At 44.1% G+C, this 24698-nt stretch overlaps 1 protein-coding gene across 6 annotated transcripts in view; it reads right to left on the reverse strand.

The window, feature by feature from the left end:
- Positions 1-24458, reverse strand: part of shank1 (SH3 and multiple ankyrin repeat domains 1) — an 81660-nt gene extending 57202 nt beyond the window's left edge. For 5 of the 6 annotated variants that reach the window (XM_037088261.1, XM_037088259.1, XM_037088260.1 and 2 more), the window contains exon 1: positions 20484-20852. The gene's annotated coding sequence lies outside the window, so the exon portion shown is untranslated. Of the gene's footprint in view, positions 1-20483; positions 20853-24376 lie in introns of those variants that run through there. The other variant, XM_037088257.1, reaches the window with a different exon arrangement.
- Positions 24459-24698: the final 240 nt, after the last annotated feature.

A 24698-nucleotide genomic window follows, 5' to 3' on the forward strand; every position in this document is an offset into this window, starting at 1 on the left:
GGACAGCAGTTCTTCATATGATCAGCTGTAGACTATTTTGCTCACGCCGTCACCCCTGAGAGCCCCAAGGAGCCACTCCAGAGCATCGGTGATGCAGCGCTGCGTTCAAGTACAAGCTGAGCAAGCTCCGTCCCTGGTGGCTCCCGGTCGGCTCTGCGCGCTGTTTCAGGATTTTCAGCACCACTACATTCTGGACAGCTCCACGCAGAACCAAACAGCAGAATAATAAATGGCGAAGGAGAGTCGACATTCAGAGTCCCACCAGAGGACTGACCAATCAGCAGAGAGAGCCTGAGAAACACCAAATAAACTTCTGATCAGAAAGTAACTGTAGAGTTTTAAGGTTTATAGCTCTTCTCTACCGCATTAAAAGGTCCAGTGTGTAGGATTTAGGCATACCTATGGGGGTAATATAATATAATAATACATTTAGTATGTTTTCATTATTGTGTAATCACCCAAAACTAAGAATATGTGTGTTTTTATTACCTAAGAATGAATTTATATCAGATGGAGCAGGACTTCTGCACTGCATTTCAGCATTTTTAATCATTAGCAACAAAATTCTGGACATCTCCAGCCGTGTTTGTGGTGACCAGAACAGGTATTTTAAGCTGAAATTTGATCTTTTTGAAACCGTAACCATAACCAGATCATAAGCACTGCGTTGTAACAATCTAAAAATAAAAAGTAAAGTTGCAACATATCCTTGGTTGGCAGAGCATCATTGCCAAGATTTATCCTGGTGATTGAGTTGGATTCCACCAGAAGACGGTGCAAACAAAGCAAAAAAAAAAAAAAAAATGTCCGAAACTAAATCATTAATGACATCTTCTCATTCAAACATTCATCTATTTTTCTGGAGAAAAGATCAATATCAAGATGCTGTTTGTTTCCATTTGACTTCAAATGTATATCAAGTACAGAGAAATGAGGCAACTATAAATTGCAAATTGTGTGTGTGTGTGTGTGTGTGTCTGTGTCTGTGTGTGTGCGGTGAGACAGCTGAGAGACGGGGGAGTCAGAGCCATGTTGTGAAGGCAACAGAAGTGTGAGACATATAATGTCAGGGCTGTCCTCGTGGGACGCTGAGACAAAGCAACAAGTTGTCCAGTTTGACAAGAAACAGGAAGGGAGAACAAAAAATGAAGATGTGCCAAAAGAAAATGAAAAGGAAGAGGGACCACGCGTATTACGAAGATTATTCCTTTCAACGGGCCAGTTAAGCGGGTAGTTATTCCTCTTGAATACTTAAAACATGAGAGTGAGGGAGATTATTACAACTTTCTCTGTGAAATTTGAATCAAGTCTCATTTATTTGGTGCCTTTGGAGTAATAGGTGTATATTTTGTCCCACTTGGAGGCAACGCCTAATATACAAATGAAACTGCTTTACAGAAAATTGGACGTTTTGCGACGATCCTCCACTTGACCTCCCAAAAAACACAATATTAAGCCTGAAAGTGAAGCTCAGTGACTCATGTGGAGGATGTACGTCACTGCGCTCGCTCTTTCCATTTCTCTTCTCTTCTCACCGGCATGGTTGTTACAAACACTGACCTTCTGGTAGCATTTCTGCCTCCAACATTTTTTAACGCCCATTAGGCAGAAAACAGCTGTTCAGCAGAGGAAATGGCAGACGAGTGTGCAGCAAACTGTAGAAGTTTAGCAGACACGACATCCAGATTGTATCACCCACTGATGAAGACAATAAAACCTCTGAGGACACAGACTTGTGACACTCCAGCGAAAAGATTAATAATCATTGTTATAACTTTGTGTCCCATCTTTAATGGTGTATTAAACGGCTTGTGGCATTTTAAACATCACACTTACTTGGAATTTAAACGTATATCTACAATATATCTTATTCATCCTATGTTTTGCATGTCAAATCCTTTCATCTGGAGTAGTAAATATTAACCATGCGATAAATATAGTGGAGAAAGAAGTGTGGGATGTCAAGTATAAAGATGCATATAATGGAAGTACTTAATTACAGTCATTGAGCAAATAGAAACATAAATGAGCGTGAACTGGACTCCTACTAATAAGCTGCTTCTGCGATGTGTAAATTGCATTTTTTAGAGCTTCACAAAAGGTTAAAAAGCCTCCCTTAAATTTAAATGAACATTAATGAGACCTCTCATATAAAGCTGTTTCTGATAATTTAGCAAACGGCTGGATGAATGGAAGAAAAATGGCATTATTAAAGCAAAGCAAGGCGAGCGTACACAGAGAAAGAGAGAGAGGAATGAGAGGAGATGACGGGGGAGGAGAGGAGGGCTGGAAAACCACATTGTTGGAGGGAAGTGATGAATACTAGAGACAAGGGCACTGAGACAATGGAGGGAGAAGTGTAGCACGGTTCATACAGTCTTGTCAGAAAGCTGACCAACCGAGGAGAGGTACCTAAAGAAGATATGATAATAGGATGGAAGTGAGCAATCCATATTTTTACATAGTGCTGAGTAATCAAAGATAGAGGAAGCCAGAGAGGAAGGAGAGGGAAGAGGACAAAGGAGAAACCAGAGGGGTGTGATGAGAGAGAGAGAGACAGAGAGAGAGATGAAGAGGAAGGGGGGAAAGACAGGAAGGCAACAATATAATACGAGTTTGCCAAGGTGAGAGAAGGCGCATCACAAACAAGACTAAAAGCTCAGCGCTGACATTTCCTTAGCGTGCAGTCGTTTAGAAGATCTTAGGTCAGGAAGCAAAGTGTTGGACAAATAAATAATTTATCCTGATGCTGCACAAGTGGAAAGGTTAAATCACAAAGTTATTACAGGTCGTCGGAGGGGGACATCAAAGTTTCATGGCAATCCGTCCAGTTGCTGAGATATGTGGGTGAGATGCTGTATATCGTTAGAATGTGTCCTCGGAGAAACCTGAGTATCTTGACAACTGTTGGATGGTAAGATATTCAGGTTCCTCTGAGGACACATTCGAATGATATATACAGTATCTCACCCACACATCTCAACAACTAGATGGATCAGTTGTTGGGCGCTCACAGGGCGCTGCAGGAAAAGGAGGAATCATCTGGAGAACTTGAATATCTTAAATGAAATTTCATGGCAAACCATCCAATAATTGTCACAATATTTCCTTCTGAAACACCAGTTTCAACCTCATGATGGTGCTAAAGGAGAGGTCAAAAGATGCCGAAAGTCAGTGGGATGTTTTCCTCAGGGGACCACGAAAAATGTCACATCAATCCATCAAATAGTTGTGAAAGCAAAAATCTGAGGGGTTAGCTGGGGAGAGAGGGGAGCACACTGCAAGAGGTGCTGGAGAAAACAAGAAACTGAAACACATGGTTTGAGGAGTGAGAGCAAGAGAGGAAGTGTGAGAGAAAGTAAAACGAGAACAGGAAAAAGAACAGCAGAGATATTACGACGGAGATCAGCGGAGGACAGGAGTTGGATGTGAAAGGTGGCAGTGAAATCACAGGTGGGGAGTCACGGGGCCGGATGGTGCAGAGCGGCAGATGAAGATAGGGTCGGACTATCATACCAACGCCAACATTTTTTGGCAGAAGTTGCCGGAGCCAGAGCTAGGTTTGATATTCATTGTATTTTGATTTGGCTCGTTTCCACTTTTTTCATGCCAAAAAATGGAAAGGCATTCAGTATTTTTGTGGCGTGTGAAGCGGCTTTTAGACCCTCTCAAGATGCTACAACGCTCCACCGAAAGCCCGAAAGAATTTTATTTTACTGACACGTCGAAGTTGTTGCGTAAAATCCGCCCACAGCACACTGCGATCATGGGCCTTCTCAGAGCGGCTGGCGTGACGGACCTATTTGTCACGCGCTCTTAGTTATCTATTCAGATTTTCCAAGCTTGATATTAGCCAGATATTAGCTGATCCCGAGGGATGGAGCGCAGAAAAGGAAGCGTGGGGCTGACGGGTTGATTCCTAACTTTTTGAGAGCATCGCTCACCGTCAATTAAGCCGGAACAGGTCAGGGACAGAGTGAAAATTATGAGAGAAAGTGATAATCAGTTCCCAAGAGAAAAGTCATGACTCACACATAAAAGACCTTCATAATGAATGCTCTGCGTGTGTGTCTGAGCGAAGATGAAGAGGGCGATGGAGAGATTAGATATTGCCTAATGCCAACAAGTGATAATCATCTCCTCCGCTTCATATCACGCCGCCATAAATCTTTATCTCTCGCTATTCTCCGAGGAGAGCTGCTTCAGTTTCAGGTCACATCATTAACACGTTCAGTGGGCTCGGAAAACTTAAAACTATATTAACCCTGCTAACCCTGCACCTCACGGAGCAATCAGAGACGTCAGCTCCACTAGGAAGGTAAGAAAGCCCCCGTCTGAATGATTTCAAATTAAAAACGTGGACCACGAAGAGCAGAGTACATGATCTCATTTTACAAGGGATGTCAGTTTTGGTTAATTTTGCTTTCGACCGCCTGACACCTATTAACCGGTAAATATGAGGTTAATAATGTTGGAAAAAAGATGGCGTGTGATTGACTGAAGGAGCTCTGGCGCAGTGCGTTAGCTTGTCTGACATGTGACAGACAGAGGCTCAGCGTGAGAAGCACACACGTCTCTCACAGCTGGTCCTATTTTCCACATTTTGTATCGTCACTGTTCCAGCGCTGGAGAAAAGGAGCGCGCTGGACAGCATCTCCCAGTCAACACTGACAGAGTCACAGGTAGCTGTGCCCTGGCTAGCTTTGCTTCTAGCTCATCATTCCTCTTTTCATAATACCTTTGCATGCAGTCACAGTAGCTCTCGATGGCACAACGTACACGGGCTCGAGGTAACGAACCAGCCCCTCTAATCCATCGCCTGGCAGCATGTCGTCACAGAACATCACGTCAGACTTTCTCCCCCCAGCTAGCTTCTGAAGTCTCATTTAGCCACCTGTTAGCATCCACTGTTTTGAACGCAGGTAGGCGAGGATTTCCAGGTTTCAGAACTCATAAATACACTCTATCTGAAGTTCTAATAGTAAAACTAAAGAGTAGCATCACACATGTTAACTTATGCTTGACTTTGTTTCTTTTCTGGAGGAAAGTTCCCACACTAAGCGTCTTTTGTTATTTCTGGACGGAGCTATCTGTGTCCTTTCCTAGTTAGCTTAGCCTTTGTGTTAGGCTACATGAGAGTCTTGGAAAGAAACAATGTCATCTTATTTAATATAATTATGCTACAATTATTGATCTCCTGAGCTTAACAGCTATGCTAAGCTGTGAGTTAATGGGCATTTGGAGATGGAAAACTATTTATTTTACCAGCAGTGTGATGTTTGATTGCGTGCCCCTGCCTTGGAACATTTCCCGTAGATTCATTTGCAGGCTCGCGAACATCTGACAGCTTTTATGTTTATCTGTTCTGTCAGCAGTGTCACTTTCAGCAGTGTTTGTTGTTGACTCTCAGATTTAAGGCGCAGCAGTGTGTTATGCACTCGCGGGCTGTCATCGCGTGCCTCTTATGATGTGTTTTATATGCAGCCGTGTTGTGAGTACAGTAACGTTATTTCTGAATTTTAATCACCCACTGATGTGGGACACTATTTTTGGTCACCCATTGTTGCTTTGTCGGCAGATTGTTAAAATCTGTGAGACACATTTATGGATTTCTCGTGGATTTATTTCATGCTCGAACCAATGACACCACTACCAACCAGTGTGATGTTTACTGACAGGCTGACATCATTTAATTTACATTTCTGGGAGTTAGCATTAAAAAAAGACCTAGAAACAATATACACATCATGACTTTTATCCCCCATATAACATCCATTGTGAATTGGCGCGCATGTGAGTTGCAGTTGTAAATCTACCCAATGTGCACTCACGCTAAAATCAACAGATGAAACGTGGCAGGCAGCTCGGGTGGTAACATACTTGTCAGGATTCAAATGTTAAGATATTCATGGATGGGGAACAAGTGAGATGAGCCATTTAACATCTGTTTTTAAAAAGACCCAAAGCTTGCAGGAGGAAGTGGCATGTTTAACAAATCTGTGTCTTGGCGAGGGGAGGATGGATCTGATCCCCGTTTGTTAACTCAAGACACAGTTGCCAGGTGTAAATTTAATCCATATAAATCCTGTTTCATAGAAAGCGATCGTGCGCTTGAACCAGCAGCTGGTGCCAGAACACGATGAGCAGAGGAAAAAACGGGGTTATGAGGCAGCATTTTCCACTTCCACTTGAGGAGTTTTTCATGTGACGGAAGTAGCGGGGGGAAATTAGGTAACTTTGCGGGGCGACTTGCTGGAGTCTTGACCTGGTTCTACTAAGCTTCAATCTGTCAGAGGTCTGCGCGATGCCATCAAAAGAGTAATATCCTACCAGCACAGTGACATTTAACCTCCCGCTCTCTCTCTCTCTCTCTGTCTCTCTCTCTCTATCTTTTTATCTCTCTCAACACACATGTATCCTCATGTGCTCTCTCTCTCTCTCTCTCTCTCTCTCTCTCTCTCTCCCTCTCTGTCTCCTCCTTTCTCTGGTTCACGTCTCTTTTATGTAGGACATAGCTTGTATATAGATAGATATTTTCAGTGTCTTGGTCCCCAGGAAATTTCACTGGGAAACTTCCAAAGAACAGATCGCCCCACTTTCCTGCCACTAAACTGGAACGGCCAATTTCCCTCCCTCCTTGTTTGACATCGACACACAAAATAGCGCTCTGATGTGCACTAATGGACACCGCAAACCTCCTGTACAGACCGTGTGTTTGTGTGTGTAAGCACAGGCATATAGATCCACCACACAATCCTCGTGTTGCCGTGAATGCTGATGGCTAAAGGCTAATAATGTGTGTAACCTTTGACCCTCTGGTCAGTTGCGCACATATGTAATCATCCCCCAGCACTAAGGTGTCCGCACGGGAGCTGTACATCACAGAAAATGTCGATTTAAACTGCGGGGGCACCCAGGGGAGCTCAAGCGAAGGAGAATGAAGCCATCTCTTCTACGCACATTCTGATGTAACCATCCCTGGTGCTATCAAACTAGGGTGAGCGCCGGTGGAGAAACCTGGTTTGAGTTTGAGAGTCACACATTTCAAAGAATTGGGCCCAGGACACCTCCAAAAAGAGCACCAGCCCATTTGGTGTCCCAGAATCACCCGTCTGTGCACCCGCCGCTCACTCAATCACATCTGCTCTCAGCGTGCTAACAGGTACACTAACAAGCACACGAGCAGCTCTGTGAGACTACACTCATACAGTGGTGGTTAGATTTAAATGCTCACAATAATAGTGCTGACATGCTAATGCGAAGCAGGAATAATGTTTATCGTATTCACCATTTAATTTTAGCACATTAGCCTCCTAATATTAGCCGTTTAGCACGTAACCAGCCCCAGTTCCCCAATAAAATGTTGGCAGTTAACGATCTGAAAACCAACAATTGGTTCGTATTTGTACATGTCATTCATGCGCGTTCTTCAATACGTGTCATACAGCATTCACATTACATGTTTATGACCTGACTGTCATATCCAGAGGCAGAGGATGGTGGTGGAGTTGGCAGTTTGAAACCACTGGATGTTTTTACAGAAGCCACATTTGTGGCGACAAAAAACACATTTTTAACTGGGAGACATTTCCAGCTGTGTTTGTGGTTTAAGGTGTTTTTTAAATAAGACATTGCCTCCGGTGTTTGTGACAGCCAAAACATGAGCTTTTCCAACCATGACCAAGTGGTTTTTGTGTCTAAACCTAAGCAGACCAAACACAGCGTTGATAATTGAACCTAAAGAGACGTCAAGTTGAAAGATCAAGGGATGCAAAGTTTCAACATGTCTGTGGTTTGCAGAAACGTACATTGCTGACATCTCTTCTACTGATTGGGTTGCACTGGGCAACACCAAGTAGGGAGTTAACCTGACACACCAGATGGTTTGTTACAACCATGTGGGCAGTTGTCATTGGAAACAGTTTGGAAAAGGGCAGGCACCTCTGAGAACATACTTGGCAGGTCATTGGATTAACAATCTCTCTATCACCGTCTATCAGATCAACAGTAGGAGAGCTCCTTCAGTGGAGCAGGCTGCCTCGCAAGGTATGATAGGAATGTCTTTGCCAAGTCCATCTTTTAGATGTCGAAATATGTCACCGTTAAAGTTTTCATTTTAAGACAAGCTAAACATATCCAGGTATCATGGATAAATGTGAAAAATGTCACGCAATCCATTTTACTAAAACGTGATGGCAACAAACCAACTCTGTCATCTCTTGAAAACCTGTCCTCCTACTTTCAAACATCCTCTGAGACTATACACGTATTCAAACTGTCTTGTAAATGTAAACTGAGGCCAAAACACTCCAACCTGCGATCAGCCACCGAGACATTCATGCTTACAAGAAATCAAAAACCTTTTCACACCGACAATAAGCCCGAAGACATCTATCTAATTCTGCCTCTCTGATTTTGGAGCATCAAAAGAAACTACTGTAGTACAGGAAGCGGATTTAGAGACATGTTGGGGAGAAGCAATAAAACAAAAGCCCGCAGGGCTCCCTATATATAGACAACAGTGGATTATAGTGAAGATGTGAGTGGGTGTACGAAACTACATGAAAACGCAAGAAAGAGAATCAGCGTGTGAGCTCTTCCTTAGGGGGAAGAGTGACCTCATAGCCCATTTCCCTGTGGTCCAAGATGGTGTTTAGCTCAGGCGACCAAACGTTGCCTCACAACACATTGATTTTCCAGACTATTAAGATCAGTTTAATTAAATGTTGCTGGAAGGCTGGCCGGTTGAATCAGATGAATTATAATCAGCATTAGTAAGATTTCTCTTCTCATTTGCTGCCTTACAGCTTCTGTTCTGCCTCCCCTTTGTGGACTGCAAAGGTCAACTGTGATATCATTCTGTAAACAAATGTTATTACACAGTTGCTGTTGTCCCTCGAGCCAGAGGATTGCTCATTTGCTATTGATCAAACAGAGGTTTGGTTGTTTACAAGGGCCTGTCAGGTCTTGACAGCTGATGAATGTCAGAACCGCACACAAAGCAACCCCGCTTTGACTGAGCAGTGAGCGTCATTCGAGAATGTGAAGCTCCTGAATCCTTTTAGGATTCCCAAAGTGGTGCATTTACACTGAATTTCTCAGAGGTCACTTGCTTTATAGGGTACTATTTTATAGTCCCTGTGAAGACAGAAAATGTTTAGGTCAAATCCAGCCTGACACTAGGATAAAATGTTGGCAGTTAACATTTTTGCAAACCACTAAACACATCCACATTTGTATATGACATTTGCTATGTACCATATTGGTATTTTCACAATACGAGCAATATCGCGTCCACATTACATGTTTAGGACGTGACTTTTATGTTGGTAATTTTAACAGTTGTTCTGGCAATGAATCGGTTAAATCACTCTAATGTTGTATGTTTGTGTGAGATGCATGTGTATGAAGGTATCATAGGAAGTACAGTGAGTACAAGTTGTGTAATATCTAGAGAGCTCAAGTGTGTACACATCACATGATAACACTGAGATAAGTCAGCCTGTAAAGAGTTAGACTAGAGAGCTGATGCAATGCAGTGATGGATAACAGCCAAATACTGTGAATCTTATTGCGTGTACTGTTTGTTACTGAAAAGTAGTGCAATTATGCGTGATTAATCATTTTTCTCCCACTAAATGTGGGAGAAAATAACACTTCACAATTTCAGAGAAGCCAGAGTCACATCTTTAAACATCTGGTTCATTGAAACTAACAGCCCCAAAGCTCAAACATATTCAATTAACAATCCTGTGAAAGAAAAAATAAGGCAGCAATTCCCCACAAATTAGAGGCCAGAACAAAAAAAAAACAAAAACATAATGCATAACTGACTAATCACTTCACTTTATAATGAAGCACTCATGTACAAGCACAAACAGCACTTCTCTGCACGCATGTAAGTGGCCGCGCCGTTTGTTTAAGCTTCTTTATTTTCAACAGAAGAGACGAAGACAGTCAATCAGCTGGGGAGCCAGAGTGCTGAGATCTCATTCAAATAGCCTGCTAATTAATTAGCTTTATTCGTCATCGTCTATAAATCTCTGTGGGACTGCTCAGAATCTGTACTTGTTTTCTGCCAGCAGCCATATAGTATATGCTGCCTGATTCAGAGGGCTGAGTAATATCCTAAATCACACAGACTCATGTCTCTTGTGAGGCTGCAGAGCTGGAGCGGTCGCCCGGCTCGGAGTGACAGGACCCACTTGCTGCTATCTAGGGCCGGACTGCGGGCCAAGTTGGGGCTATTAGTTGGCAGCATGTGGGGGGTGGGGGGGCTCATGAATAAATAAGCCAGAATGGGAGTAGCTGTAGGGGAGGAGACTGCCGGAACATACGAGGGGCTGTGAAATATTAAAGTTGGGTGCTGTTTCACGGCCGCAGGCGCCAAATGGGAGCCTGACCATGTGGCAACCTCCAGGTCGTCGTTTTTGTTTCTTACAGCATCACATGTCTCGCTGGCTCCCATTCGCCAGAGCCTGCTGGATTTCTGTTTTCTCCTCAGTACAACGTCCTTTGAAGTCCTGTCAGAAAGTACCAACCGTCAGCAGAGTCAGTGGTAGCAGCGCAAGTTTTGATGTCGACCCGCTGGGACTGGACCAAAAGCCCGGCTTGTGATGAGCATGCAGCTCTGACGAAACTTAAAGGCCAGCGGTCGGAATTAAACACATTGAACCAGGGAGACGCGATAAGAGCTGTGATGCACACTCGCTTGACACTCTCACAAAAAGAGGTAGAGCGAGCAGACGGCAACAAGCTGGACAAAGCTGTCATGGTTTGAAAAAGCCTTGTTCGACCGAGTGAGGTTTTTTTTTTTTTTTTTTATTAGCTCCCTGCGGTTCAGCAGCAGCTGAATCAGCACTTCTTCCAGGAGGGTCGGGGGTTCCACTTTTCAAAGCCTTCCAAAGGAAAATCTATTTCCTCTGACTGATGCAACATCCCAAATACACACATACTACCACTCTGTACTTCCATCATTTCATATTATGTCAGTTTATCATCAACACTGAGTCAACAATAACAATGTCAGTGTGATATCACCCAAGCTTTGTCACGAATAAGCTGCACAATTCTCCTTTCTCATGCAAGACAATCAGCTACATCTATCTTCTCAAGCACAATATTTAAGTAAGACCTTAAGATTTGTATGCAACATTATATTTCACTACATACGGGGGAAACTATTCAAGCCTCAAGGCTTCTTACACATGAAGGTATCAGTAATGGGAATTCTGTAATATAATATTTTAAACCGATGATACAACAACATCGAAGAGGCCGTTTCTGCAGAATGAGTTCTTTTACTTAATAATTTAACTTTGTTCAGCTCATTAGGCACTTAGACAAAATCCTTTCCTTTCGCACACAGCACAACATCTGTATTTCTATGCACAAGCACTGTTGTGCCTTCCCCGCACTGTATTACGCGTCTTTCTGACAGCAATGCACAGCACCAGAAATGTTCAAAATATAGCTTTGATATAAGTTAAAAAGATATATATTGTAGGTGGCTTAAATACTTCACAATGCTCTGCTTCCCTGTCAGTGCTATTGCTGCTTCTCCACACAGGTGGAGAGCTGAAGGTCATCTACTGCAGAGTAACACACTGACTGGGCATAAGTGCCTCATACAACCCCATATCAAAAGACCCGAACTATCACTTTAAGTAAAATTTTGAAAATACTTTAATTTGTATTCTTACATTGTGGTTTTTTGTACTTTTACTTAAAAACATGATTCTGAAAATTATACCACTTATACGCCAAAAATTGTGCATATAAGGGGTTTTTTCAATGCGGATAAACCCCTTTTAAAAAAAAAGGCATTAGAGGATTTTCACATTTTCCTTTCTGTTAACTTTCCTTCATCATCACAAACAGGCCAAAAAGCAGAGAAAAGTAAAACGCAACAGATCAGAAAATATCCAGAAGACAACATATCATGTTATAAAAGCTCTTAATCAATAAAATGTTGCTTTAGACACTTACATTTTTTTCCAGAGATGTCTCCAGTTGCCATGGAGTGAGACATCTCACTTCTTTCCAATCTCTGTTGAGAGTTGCACATGCGCAGTATCGATCAGGCAGCCGAGGCACAAAAGCCACAAACAACAGTTACTTTTCAAAATATCTTCTACTTCAGTCTCTCTTTCAAACTCAGCGTCAACTGAAAGATGTTCGAGCCAAAGATATGAAATGAGCCAGCGTCCTTCGTGGGACATCACGAGTCATATCATCAAGCCTGAAAGGGAGCAAAAACTAATGAGTTCACCCGTGTGTTGGGTTTTCATCCTCGTCGTTGTGCACCAACAAACACACTGACTAAGTCAACTGATGCAGCAGCATGGTTGGATTATACAAATTCAGATTAAAGACAAAAGCCAGAGGTGAGCGAGTGTGTGAAAGGGGTATTAAATTCTATTTCTGCCAATACATCCCCTAAATCCTGCACACTGGACCTTCCGGTAAAGGGTCTGAGTCCTTCCATGGCCAGTCAAAGAGCTGAGGTCGCTGTGTGTGACACATGGCACTGTACAGTTGTTGTTGCCTGATATCAGCGTCTTGTATTTCCTCACATCCCTTCTGTCTTGTGTGCACACAAATGCTCACTTCCTTGTCTTTTTCTTCAGTAATCCAATGGGGACTTTGATGCGCAGCTGTCATCCATGTCTTGTTATCTGGCTTGAACGAAAAAAGTAACAAAAGAAGCCGAGGGACGATTGTGAAGCCACAGATTCAATCAGACTTCGTAAAGTCCAATCCTGGAGGGGGAAAGCCGTCATGTGACCCCTGTTTTAATCTACGCTATGTAGGCCAATCAATATGGCTTCGCATCAAACGACTCCTATATCCCATATCTCCTTTGCCTCCATTCATGTATGTCCCCCCTCCATTTTCAGCTCCGTGTACCCCTCTCTTCCATCCCTCTCCAGCTTAGACTGACAACCTCAATGACTTTCTCACTCTCAGCACTCTAGCATCGCAGAGATCAGAGAGACTTGTGTTGTATCGCGTGCAAATGTACTGTTGAGTATGTTTTAGTGAATGTGTGTGTGTGCATTTGTTGCCATCAGATTCCCCTCACCCCCCGTCAGCCAATTTCACATCCAGCGCTGCCTACCGTGAGGGAACTCACACTCTCTGATGTCCAGGCGAGAGCTGGCAGGATGTACTGTATCTCATATATCACCTCCCATTCATGCTGCCATGGCCCTCTTCCATTGTTACTATAAATACTGCCAGCTGTGCTTCCATTATTAATGCAGCAAGACGCCCAAACCTTCCCTGGCCCCCGAACATCGCCGATTCATCATCTCCTATAAACTTTAAAACACCCACTGCTGCCTACTGCTGGTGCAAACCAACACACACAAACACGAGGATATGGTGCGAGTGCACGCACGCCGACACACACTGCTGTCCATGACAGGTTCACTGGTGGAGGAGGAGGCAGGCTGAGAGGCAGAAATCAGCAAGGAGACCAGAAATAACACATCGCATCTTGATGACAGATCAGTTACTGTTTGAACAAGACTGTGATGCATCATGGAAGCAGAGGGCCGTAGCTCTTTGGAGGTGAACTGAATCAGCCTTTTTAATTATTCTTTTTTTTTTTAAATTCAATGGATTAACAAATTGAGATGTAATAATACTGTTATTTAAAGAGGTCTGCACTGATAGATGGGAGACAAAACAATAAACTGTTTTTCATCCGAGCTAATCGCTACATTAGAACATGTAGAGTCAAAAGCTTAACTGCGCTGGCTGTATTTTCCATCAGCTGCAGCTGTTTCCCCGGCACGCTGTGACAAAAACAAGGGAATGCAGCTCGACACCTTTCAATCACGAATAGCAAACCTGACACCGATTTGAGTTTGCACAAAGCGTCGAGTCACAAACAGTGACAGCAACGTCAGGAGGAATCTCAACAACACCTCAAAGGTCCTGGACTGTACTGACAAGCTGACTGACATCTATTTAAGCATATGGACAACTTAAACTCCTGACTGAGACGTCACAAAAATTGGTTAAATGGAAAATGAAAGGGTAAAATACATGGGAAATGAAAAATAGAGTGCTAAAATATGAAATCATTCCATTAAATTAGCAATATGGTGCAGAATAGTCATTCTTCATTAGTATCTGTTTGGAAGTACAGTACACATTGTCAAACAAGATCAGCTCCCAACCAAACACCATTTGATTCCAGTCTATGTCACAATGCTGTCCTCAGCTAACGCAGATCTCAGACATTTCACTGTGTGTTTAATCAAATAAAGCGTCCCACAGATAAAAAGAAAATGAAACTCGCTTTGGTTGGATACTCTTTGAGCGCTGCTCACGATCCTATCACGCTGTGAGCTGCTCTCGAGGCTCATGGGAATAACAGCGAGAACAAATTTAGGATTTCCAGCATAAAACATGGAAGTGGTTGCGTGATAGATCTCGTTTGAAAATCAAAATTGAGGAGTTAATGTTCATACTGAAAATTACTCTCTACACTTTGCTTTGCAAATCCGTCAGAGCAAAATCCTCTCAAGGTCTTAATAGCATTTGTCAGATGTTTCTAAGAGATGTAAACATCACATTTTTGACTCTGCACAACATTTCGCCAAAACAACAACGATGGGTCTTTCATGTAAGAAGCTCATGTGTGCTGTCTTTCCCACAGGAGGTGAATTCAGCATCAGATCCTGCAGCTGGAGCTTGTGCTGCTGCCTTCAATTGTGCACACACACACACAATCACACCCCACCCTACACTCTGATCATCATCCCGGGCCAGCACTGCCTCACTGCTACCATGCATCTGCTGCTGCTGCTAAATATAGCAACCCCACTTTGATGATGCAGCGGTGACTGTTGGGAGAACTCTAAGCTCCTCTCTTCCCACCCTCTCCGCCTCTCAATAGCGCAATTAGCCCTAATAAACTGAGAGTGAATTCATGATGCATGAGTGGTCTGGCCAGAGCCATCAGAACCCACCCTCCCCCAGCCCCCCCTCCATCCCCCACTCCAATGAGCATCAGTGGAGTCTTTGCAACTGGAAAGATTAGATGCGTTTGTGAGGAGGCCAGGTAGGAGAACATGAGAGAGGTTGAGTGACGTGGCATTTGAGATTAATGGTATAGATACAGTCACAATGTGTGTTGTGTGTGTGGTGATAGTGGGGATAGTGTGGGGGGGGTTTCCCCGTGGGAACCAAAGCCAGGAGACAGGAACATAAACACACACTTACAGAGACACACAGCAGGAATCTGTGTTCTTGTTGCAAATAAACAAGTTCTCTGTATGATCCCACGCATCACGATAAAACTAAGATTTTTTTTTTTTTTTTTTTAATCGTTTGACATGAAAAATGCAACACTGCGGCTTTCAGGCGTGCCGCTGCTAGCTGTTTTCAATCTGGCGCCAACACTTTTAGGGCGTTTCTTTTTCACATGGGTGCTCCCTTTTATCGTCACTGTGAACATGTTAGCATTCAAACGATACCCTCTAGCTCACGTCACCGGCATGAGTTAGCCACCTTCACAGAGTCACTATGGCTGTAGACACTGTTTATGAAAAATGTGTGATCAATACAGGGTAGAACAAGGCAGGATATTTTAGATTAGAACAGTAGGAAACACACAGTAACAGCAAATATGATAGTAAATTGTCCTGGGAATAAAACTAAATAGAAATGATATATTAACTCTGACTTTACTTATTTTCCAACTTACACACACATAGAAATATATCTCAAACCATAATCCTGGAGTTCCAAAGGTATTTATTGTTCGAGCTCCACAGAGAAGTGGTAGCCATCAGTGCACCTTCAGAGACACCAAAAAACACTCTGTACAAAAGCAGCCACAAAAGACATCACATTATAAAACAAGCTGTTTTATTGAGGTCCAGCAAAGCGATGAGTGCCTTCTGCTATCAGAGATGGAAACTAAATTTCCTTGGCTGATTCTCAACTCATAACACAGCCTTTTCTTAGTCGTGACATTATCGCTCTCGTTGAATGAAAGGAGAGGTGTTTCACGGCGGACGAGCATCAATTTTCTACATCAGTCGGCCCAGGTAGAGAAAAAATGTATGGTTGGTAATGGCGGCGCCTCTGTCTCCCAAAACACCCTGACAGCCTATTAACACCAGACAGAACCATCACTCTGGCATGATGAAACAGTCACAGACGGTGAAGATGATTAATACAGACTGAGACGGAGTAGAATCGGTGAGAGATAGGTGGATAGAGGTAAACGACAGAGGGAAAGGAATAAGTAGAAACAAGAGAGAGGACAACGCTGAAGTAGGACAGAGCGCAGGGGAGGTCTGTCTGTCCCAGATCAGTCGTTTACTGCCGGCAAGAGAGAGAGACAGGGAATGAGTGAGATAGGGAAAAAAAAGAGAGAAAGGGAGGAGTGAGAGAGTAAACGAGATGGCTAAATCTGGAGATATGAACTACATCCCCCCCTGAGCAGTGTGGCAAATATTGAAAAGAAAAGTTAAGCTCCTCTCCCTGCACTTGGGCAAATATACACCAGGAGAGAGAGACTGGAAACAATAACGCCGACAAAACCTCAGAGAGAATGAGGCTCTGACTAAGAGACTCTGACAAGTTGTCAGCACGGCAGCAACTGAACAGAGGGATAATCAGTCCAAATGATACAGTGTTTACCTCCTCTTTCTCCAAACCCCTCTGGAAGAGGGTTCTGAATAAACACGGCTCAAAATAATTAACAAAAATCAAGCAACAATTCATCAACGTGCATCCTTGTCAATGCCAGTTTTTTCTGCTTTAAGACAGGTACGCTCTGCTCCTGTGTGTTGATAAATCCTCTTCTTGCCAAGCTTTGCCAAACTGAATGAGTGGAGAGGAGAGATTTTGGTCCCTTGGGCCCCGAGGAGGGAAACTGTCCAGGTGGAAATGTCAACTGTGTGATCTGTCCTCTGTGTGGTTAGTGGAACCTAAGTGAGGCACTCCGTATCACTCTCCGATCACGAAGGAATTAATGGTATTTCCCCGCTAATGTGGGCTGAATGTTAATTCATCTCATCGGGTGGCAAATCATGGGGGTTTTGCTGGAGCTTGACCTTGTCTGAACGACGTGACGACAGTTAATCAGCGCTCAACTCTGGCTGCATCGGCCTGTTGGACCACATCAACTAGACTTTCACAGGCCAAGATAACTGAGCTCCCAGGGAGTCGAACTGAAGAGACCGGGATCAGGGCCAAACCTGTGAAACCTCTCGACGCTGACATGCTCCTGCCTGTGTCTGATTTTTGTCTGTTTCTCGCATCACTCAAGGGCATCAAACATGACACAAATCGACCTAGTTTGAGGAAAAGGGAACAGCAAGTTGTCTCATGTCACACTGGATTGACAGAGAAGAAACAGCATCAACTAAACTGACAAACTGATTCAAGTCAAGATGAGGTGAAACTAACTTTTTAACCTTCACGTCTACAAACATATTGTGCATTCAGTAACGTGTATCCATAAAAAAACAACTTTTCTTCATGTGAAATAAAACTCACACTTCTATCAACCAATTTAACCAATATTATTAAGACATCCACCCATCAATCAATCTCCAAATTAACAATAATGCATTAAGATCATTGGCGCAGAAGAGAGCCGGATCCAGCATCAGAGGTGGAGCCCCGTTCATTGCTATGAGAGCTTCTCAGCGCAGCCAAAAAGTTTGACTCGCTTGTGCGTCTCAAACCTTCTTCCTACCAGGGTTACCACCCCGCTGGCTAGAATTAGCCTACTCAGTTTGAGGAAAGTAATATCTGTGACAGCTCCATGTTCTGTGCTAGGCTTTTTATGGTAGACTGCTTCAAGCAACTAGGTCCAAATGGAGCATATGATGGGATTCGTCTCTGTCCCTGACAGATATTGGAATGTCTTGTTCGCTGCCACCATTGTTTAGTGTCGACCCGATCACATGAAAAAATGGCGGCAATGTACATTTCTGCAAATCGTGGATAGGCAGTGTTGAAAGTTGACGTTTAACGCCATGTTTGTGGTCTGGTTGGGTTTAGCTACAGAGACCACTTGACAAGAGTGAGGAAAGGATTGGTTTTGGCCTTAAATACCTGTTGCCATAAAACAGGGCTGGAAATTGTCCCGAGGTTTCCATAAAAATATCCAGTAGTTAACAATCTATAGATGGTGAAACGCAGTCTTGAGCTGTGGTCACTGGCTTGGTCAGTACCTAGCTCCACCACCATTCTATGCACTTCCCAACATTAAAGTCATAAATGTGTGCTGTAACGTAAATAAGGCAACTCTAGCTAGATACTCACAAAATGCCATTTCACCTGGACAGAAAAGACCATCTAGCTATCATCTGGTCAACCACAGTTGGCTTTCAGCACCATAAGGAGTTGAAACAAACACCACAGGACCTTAATAGATTTCACATTTCCACATTTTCTGTTGGCTACTGTGGCTAGCGAAATGCAAATGGTGATGGGAAAGGGACTACAGCAGTGTTTAGCCTATAGCTAACCACGAACAAGAATGAGACAATGATAATTTCGGCCCATATATGAGGAAACACAACGTCATCTGTTTACTACAACACAATGGAAAGTGTATTAATGCAGTCAGACATGAGGTAAACTATTTGTCGCAATGTAGTCCAGTTTCTGTGATTATTACAATCAATTAATTAGCCAACAACATAAGCTGAACAGTATTGAATTTCAGCCTCCATCCCATCTCTGGCAGACTGAGACTCTTTATTTCATATGACCACTGAAGGCATGAGCACTGATAAGTTAGCGTGTAGCGACTCCTTGACATCAGTTTGTGTTGAGTGTGTTTGAACTCGGAGCACCACTCAAAGCAAAGACTGAGTCATGTGTCTGTAGCACCAACACTTAAAAAGAACAATCACTACGCGCCGTGGAAAGCACCTCGCGTTTTATACATCAATACAGACTATACGCTTCTCCACCATGAATGCGCTGACGGCGGCGTTCGAAGTTCCTCGCTGTCACAAATCGCACTGTTGGTGTGTAATGTTGGCTGTCTTCTCTGATGATCCGCTCTGCCATCCTCTGCCTCAGCGTCCCCGAGGAGACGCATCACATACAGAGCATGAATGTGCATGCGTGAGTTACTATGACTGTGTGTGGGAGATTGTGCTCGGCGTATGCCATTGTCCTAAATCTCTGCGAAACCGAATCCTGAACACATGTTCATGTCTCTTCTTTGCTTGAACGCCTCCAACAACAAGTTACTCCCGGTTTTAACTTTCCTGCCGTGTTATGCCGAAACCGTCCTCGCCACTCTGCGCTACGCTGAAAGTGTGCAATTATGTGGCCCGTAAGGTGACCTGCCCTCACCTTCCTGTGGGCTGTGTTCAATAGAGACAAAGGCATCTATAGATAGACTAAACTCATGTGGAGAGATAATGACAGGGGCAGAGCAAACACATGTTCCCTGCTGGCAGGGTGACCCTTTTCTTGTAGAGGCGGCAGCTCAAGTGAGAGGACATCGGGTTTGAATATCCACTATCAGATTCATGTGCTGTTTAATGCATGGCAGAACACTTACACCTACATCTGTTCCCGTGTCCACGCAGGCATTAAGGTGCATCTGCGCTCATGTTCGCCCATGCATGCCCTGCCTTATGCACTACAGTCGACATGTCAGGGGAGCCAAAGTGGGATTCACTGGGTGATTTTATGCACCGGGTCAGCCTTTGAATGTGAACACTGAGCAGTGATCTGCCATCCTTGGCAGGCATGCAAATGTATGTGGGAGGGATTATCAGTTTGACACTGTGATGAATCCAAGAGCTGATAAGAAGCGTTTTGTTTTTTTTCATGCATCTACCTTATTACTGATGGACCCACACTCTCTGAAATTCCCCTCACATGTGTCCATCCTCTTTTTTGTCCTCCCACTTTTTATCCTCTCTCTCTCTCTCTCTCTCTCTCTCTCTCTCTCTCTCTCTCTCTCGACCCCTCTTCATCCTGCCTCCCTGTAAACCCGGGGATACTGTATTCATCTGCTGGCATCAAGGAGTAATCCGTTGCCAAACACCGCTTGGTTTCCTTGTGCCTGTGCATCCCTCAGCAGATCATCTCACAGCCCGCTTCTCTTTTCCCCGCTTCGTCTTTATTTTCCCTTCCCGTGTTTATTTTGTGCAACTGCTGCATATCTTCCTTGCACGCCCAGACTGCCATGTGAGCACAGAATTCATGTTTTTACATCATTGCAGTAAACTTGAACATGCAAACCTCCTCCCACCTCCCCCCCCCGCTGCACACACACACACACACACACACACACACACACACACACACACACACACACACACACACACACACACACCCTTTTGACTCCAAAAACATAAAACTGTTCTCTCCTCTGCTTTGCCATGCCCCCCCCCACCACCACCCTGTCCGTCTCCATGCATGTCTCCATCAGAGAGGAGAAGAAAAAGAAATGCAGAAAAGACAGGAAACATTCTTACTGTCTTCTACAATCCCTGATGAAATACAGAAATCCCTCTTCTGGAGAAAAAGGGGACAGAAGTAGAAAAAGAGAGGAGGGGGAGCCCAGCGGTTGCCAGTTGCAGAGGAGCAAGGAGTGAGGAGGGGCGAGCAGGAAGAAGATGAAGAAGACTGGTGTAAGGAGGAAAAAAAGAAAAAACAAAAAGGAAAGACAATCACTGCTGCAACAATGAAGACCCTCCTCCTCCACAGCCGCTGCCACCGCGAGAAATTACAAGGTGTCCGGCGTGTCGCCGTACGCTGAGGGATGGAGCATTATCCTCGGCTCCCAGCCCGTCTTCCAGCAGCGGCAGCTCTGTAGTAACACTTCTATCCGCTCGGTCCGGCGATCTCCCCATCCCTCGCTCACAGTCCTCCCTCCTCCCTCCCTTCAGCATGTTCAGAGTCCCCCCCTCTCTCTTTCTCTCTCTCTCTCTTTCTCTCCTTCTACTGGTTGGTCGGTTTTTCTCTCCCTCACCCTCCCTCCCATACCTCTGTCTCTTTTTTGTCCCCCCCCTTTCCTCCTACTCCTCCTCCTCCTCCCTCCATCTCTCCCTCTCCTCCATCAGTACCCGGATACAGGGCATACCCCTCCCACCCTTTCTCTCTCTCTCTCTCTCTCTCTCTCTCTCTCTCTCTCTCTCTCTCTCTCTCTGTCTTTGATGTTTTGGAGTTAGACTCTTAGCTGTGAAAACTCTTTTCTTTTTTTTTCCCTTCTCAGAGAGCTGAAAGCACCATAGAACAGAGTGGGATCCACCCAACGGTGCAGAGATATGCACACCAAATACACACACGCACACACATGAGATTACCACACAATATCAACAACCAAACCACACACATCAATTAGAGACAAAAAGAAAATCTTATTCCTAATTCATCCTATAAATCCAGTGATTGTATCCATGTCTGAGATACAGAGCAGCATCTGCAGCAGTAGTGTGTGTATTCCCTTCCTCTTTCTCTCTCTCTCTCACACACTCTCTCTCTCTCACACACACACACAGAAATATGAATAAGGAATGAAAGAGATGTGTATAAGAGGATGAGGGAAGCCACTGCTGCAATGCTTATTACCATACATAGAGGGGGGTGAGAGGACTGTGGGTGGAGAGGGAGCCTGACGAGCTGAACTGAATAGCAATTAGAAATCAACTCCATTATGCCAATCATCGGTGAGTGAAGCATGTCAAACTCCCCTCACAGCCTTTGATGAGCTAACACCCCTTTAATATTCGGGCATGGGGGGGGGGTCATCTTGGTCGTGTCTAATGACAATGATCACAGAGAAAACAGATGTTTTTTTGTTTTGTTTTTTTCCAGCAGTCAGATCTCCCTCGTGTTGCTCAGGGTGATGAATATAAAGTCTGCACTGGCTTGTCTTGACACTCGGTTAGTCAGAAGCTTTGGTGGGATTATTCGACTGAGATCCCCCGAGCTCCAGAAAATGCCAAAAAAAAGAACATCTGCCTGGAAAATTCCCTCTGCGGGAAAGCTGTCTGGTTACAGCTGTGTTGACGAGTGCTACACTTGCGCATCAAACGCTGACAAAATGAATCTCTGGTTTCAGAATCTAAGATGGCAAGCTCTCCTTCATCACTCTGAACAACATCCATCAGGTCGACTTTTGAAGCCATTTACTTGCCATTTTCTCAGGCGTGGGTACTGACAAGCATTTCATGTAAATCTCGTCTAATGTTGGCTTTTTCAACAAAAATTGTGTTTTCTTTTGTCCTCCTCCCTTCTAGAGAAACAATGTTTCTAGACAATTTGAGATCTGTTGGGTTGAAACGTTGACGTTCGGGGTCCTGACACGCCAACATCAGGACCAATCGGTGAGTGTCTAGCGTATCCATTGGTAACTTTTTGGTTGATTAAGCAAGTTCAATTGGCCGTGGTTTGATTGGCTGTTCAGCGAAGCGAGTCATTGCATAAGAAGAGACACCGAGAAAAAAAAGGAGGACCCCTTGAGCGCCCACCGTGCGGTTTCTCCTTATTTGTCTCCTCTTCACCATTTGCAACCTTTTTTTCTTGCTTTTCTGCTTTTCAGTCTTCATATCATTTCCTCCTTCTTTGGCTGGCTGGTAGCAGGTGGGCGGATCAATTAACATATTTTTTAAAGTATTGACAAAGCTAAGCAAAGAGTTGGCCATCAGCTGTAGTCTTCGCGGTGTGTTCAAGTGCAGCTTTTTTGGCTGAGGCACAGGCGAAGTGTGGCGGTCAGTCAGGTCTTTGATGTCGGTTTAATGTGTCTGGGTTTGCTAGCAATTATTTTCTCAAGTAATCAATCAGTTTAAAGAAATTAAATAAACACTATAAATCAGTGAAAAATGTCTATCAGGGAGCTCAAGATGTTACAGCTCCAAAGATAATATCAGGAGAATATATCACAATCAAGAAGTTGCATCAATCAAATATTGGACATTACAGCTTGCTATCAATCGACTAATTGATTGATCGGCAAACCTTTTGGCGCTAAATATCACCAGTTTTCCTGTCACTGAATCTGCCACCCAGCACCTGGACTAGAGATAACATACCGCCTGTCTCACGGTGTTAAAACGTGTGAAGCAGATGCCCTGGCATCATATATCTCAGGCGGTGTGAGGCAGCCTGCGCTTCCACTCAAGGTTGCATCGACCCCGTCGTCTCAGCTCTCGATGCTGACATTAATAACTACAGAAATCAACATCCCTCACTGTATTTTCTCTCATTAACATTCCATCCATTAGCTCTGAGCTGGGCATTTGGAAATGTACGTGAATGAAATGAAAACCTCAAACAGAGCGGGGGCTAACCACCTCTTCGTTCAGCCGGTGACTCATGCAGAGGTAACTTTCGCGCACAGTATTAAAAGTATCACACCATCCGATCTATTGGTTTTCTTTAAATTGAGTTTGCATTGATTAGTCAGGCTGCATCTGCCGGTGCTGCTGCTCTGACTGATGGAGTGTATGTAGTGAGAGCAGGTGTGTTGTGGTGGGTTCTCTTCATTAGGCTCCGGCTGGACCAACAGTATTAATTGACAGTAAGCAAGCAAGCAAGCGGGCTGAGCTAAAAGCGATTGCCGTGCTTCATCAAAAGCCCCACACACGACGTTAGCGGGCACAAAGGGACGGGGGAGTCGCCCTAATGGCAGACAGACCGACTTAATAAAGAAAGATGGCCATAATAATGATAAGAGCAATATCCCTGCTTGTGCAGCTGACATATTTATTCAGCCCCCTCCGTCAGACACACAGGGTTTTGTTACAGTCATAATTTACACTAATGCACTGACACCTCCGCCGGTCACCAGTCATTTGGAGCCTCTGACACCTGACACCTGGGAAATAATGTGCGATGCCAGTGCACCTTTCCAAAGCTCTCTCTTCTCTCAATGTGTTTTCCCCTCTTCTCGTTTTTTTTTTTTTTGGGGGGGGGGTCACACACCATTTGTGTTTCATTGCTCTTTCACCAGGAGGGTGACTGCACTGCTCCTGCTGCTGCTGCTGCTGCTGCTGGTTGTTCCAGCACTATAGAAAAGAAATCAGTCAGCCATTCCACACAGCTACCTCTGCCATGTAACACTCAAATCTCATGATATCCCAAGAGTTCTGAACATGGGGAGCAAGGCCATGTAGCTTGATGCATATATAGGGGTTAAGGTTTAATGGAACTGGGATGTAGACAAGAGTGGTAAAGAGACAGTGAGGTGACACCTTAATGACAAATCTAAAATTGGGGAAATTAGCAAAACAGAATCCTGAAAAGCAACACTGTAGATGATGTTAAAGGTCCGGTGTGTAGGTGCATAAACGTAAGATAACAGTCATAATTATGTTTTCATTCCTGTATAAGCAAGGAAATGTAAAAAATGTTGTGTTTGTGTTACCTTAGACTGAGCTTTTTACATCTATAGAGGGAGCGGGTCTTCTTCCACCCTCCTCCACAACGTTGCACCATCATGTTTCTACAGCAGCTCAGAGCGGACGAACCCTGACAAACACCGGCTCCAAAGAGGACCTTTGGCAAAACACACATAATGATTTTGTGGTATTTCTACCACACAAGGTGCGAACAGGACCACATTCTGAAACGATTGCGCGCTGACTCAGGAGGTGAAAACATTTTACCTGCCTCGCTGTCGCAGCTGGTAATTATGGGACAGCTGCTGCCTCTAGTTTCTCATCATGTTAATAACGTTTTACATACAC

Source organism: Acanthopagrus latus, chromosome 23, assembly GCF_904848185.1.
Source record: "Acanthopagrus latus isolate v.2019 chromosome 23, fAcaLat1.1, whole genome shotgun sequence".
Classification (NCBI taxonomy): Eukaryota; Metazoa; Chordata; class Actinopteri; order Spariformes; family Sparidae; genus Acanthopagrus; species Acanthopagrus latus.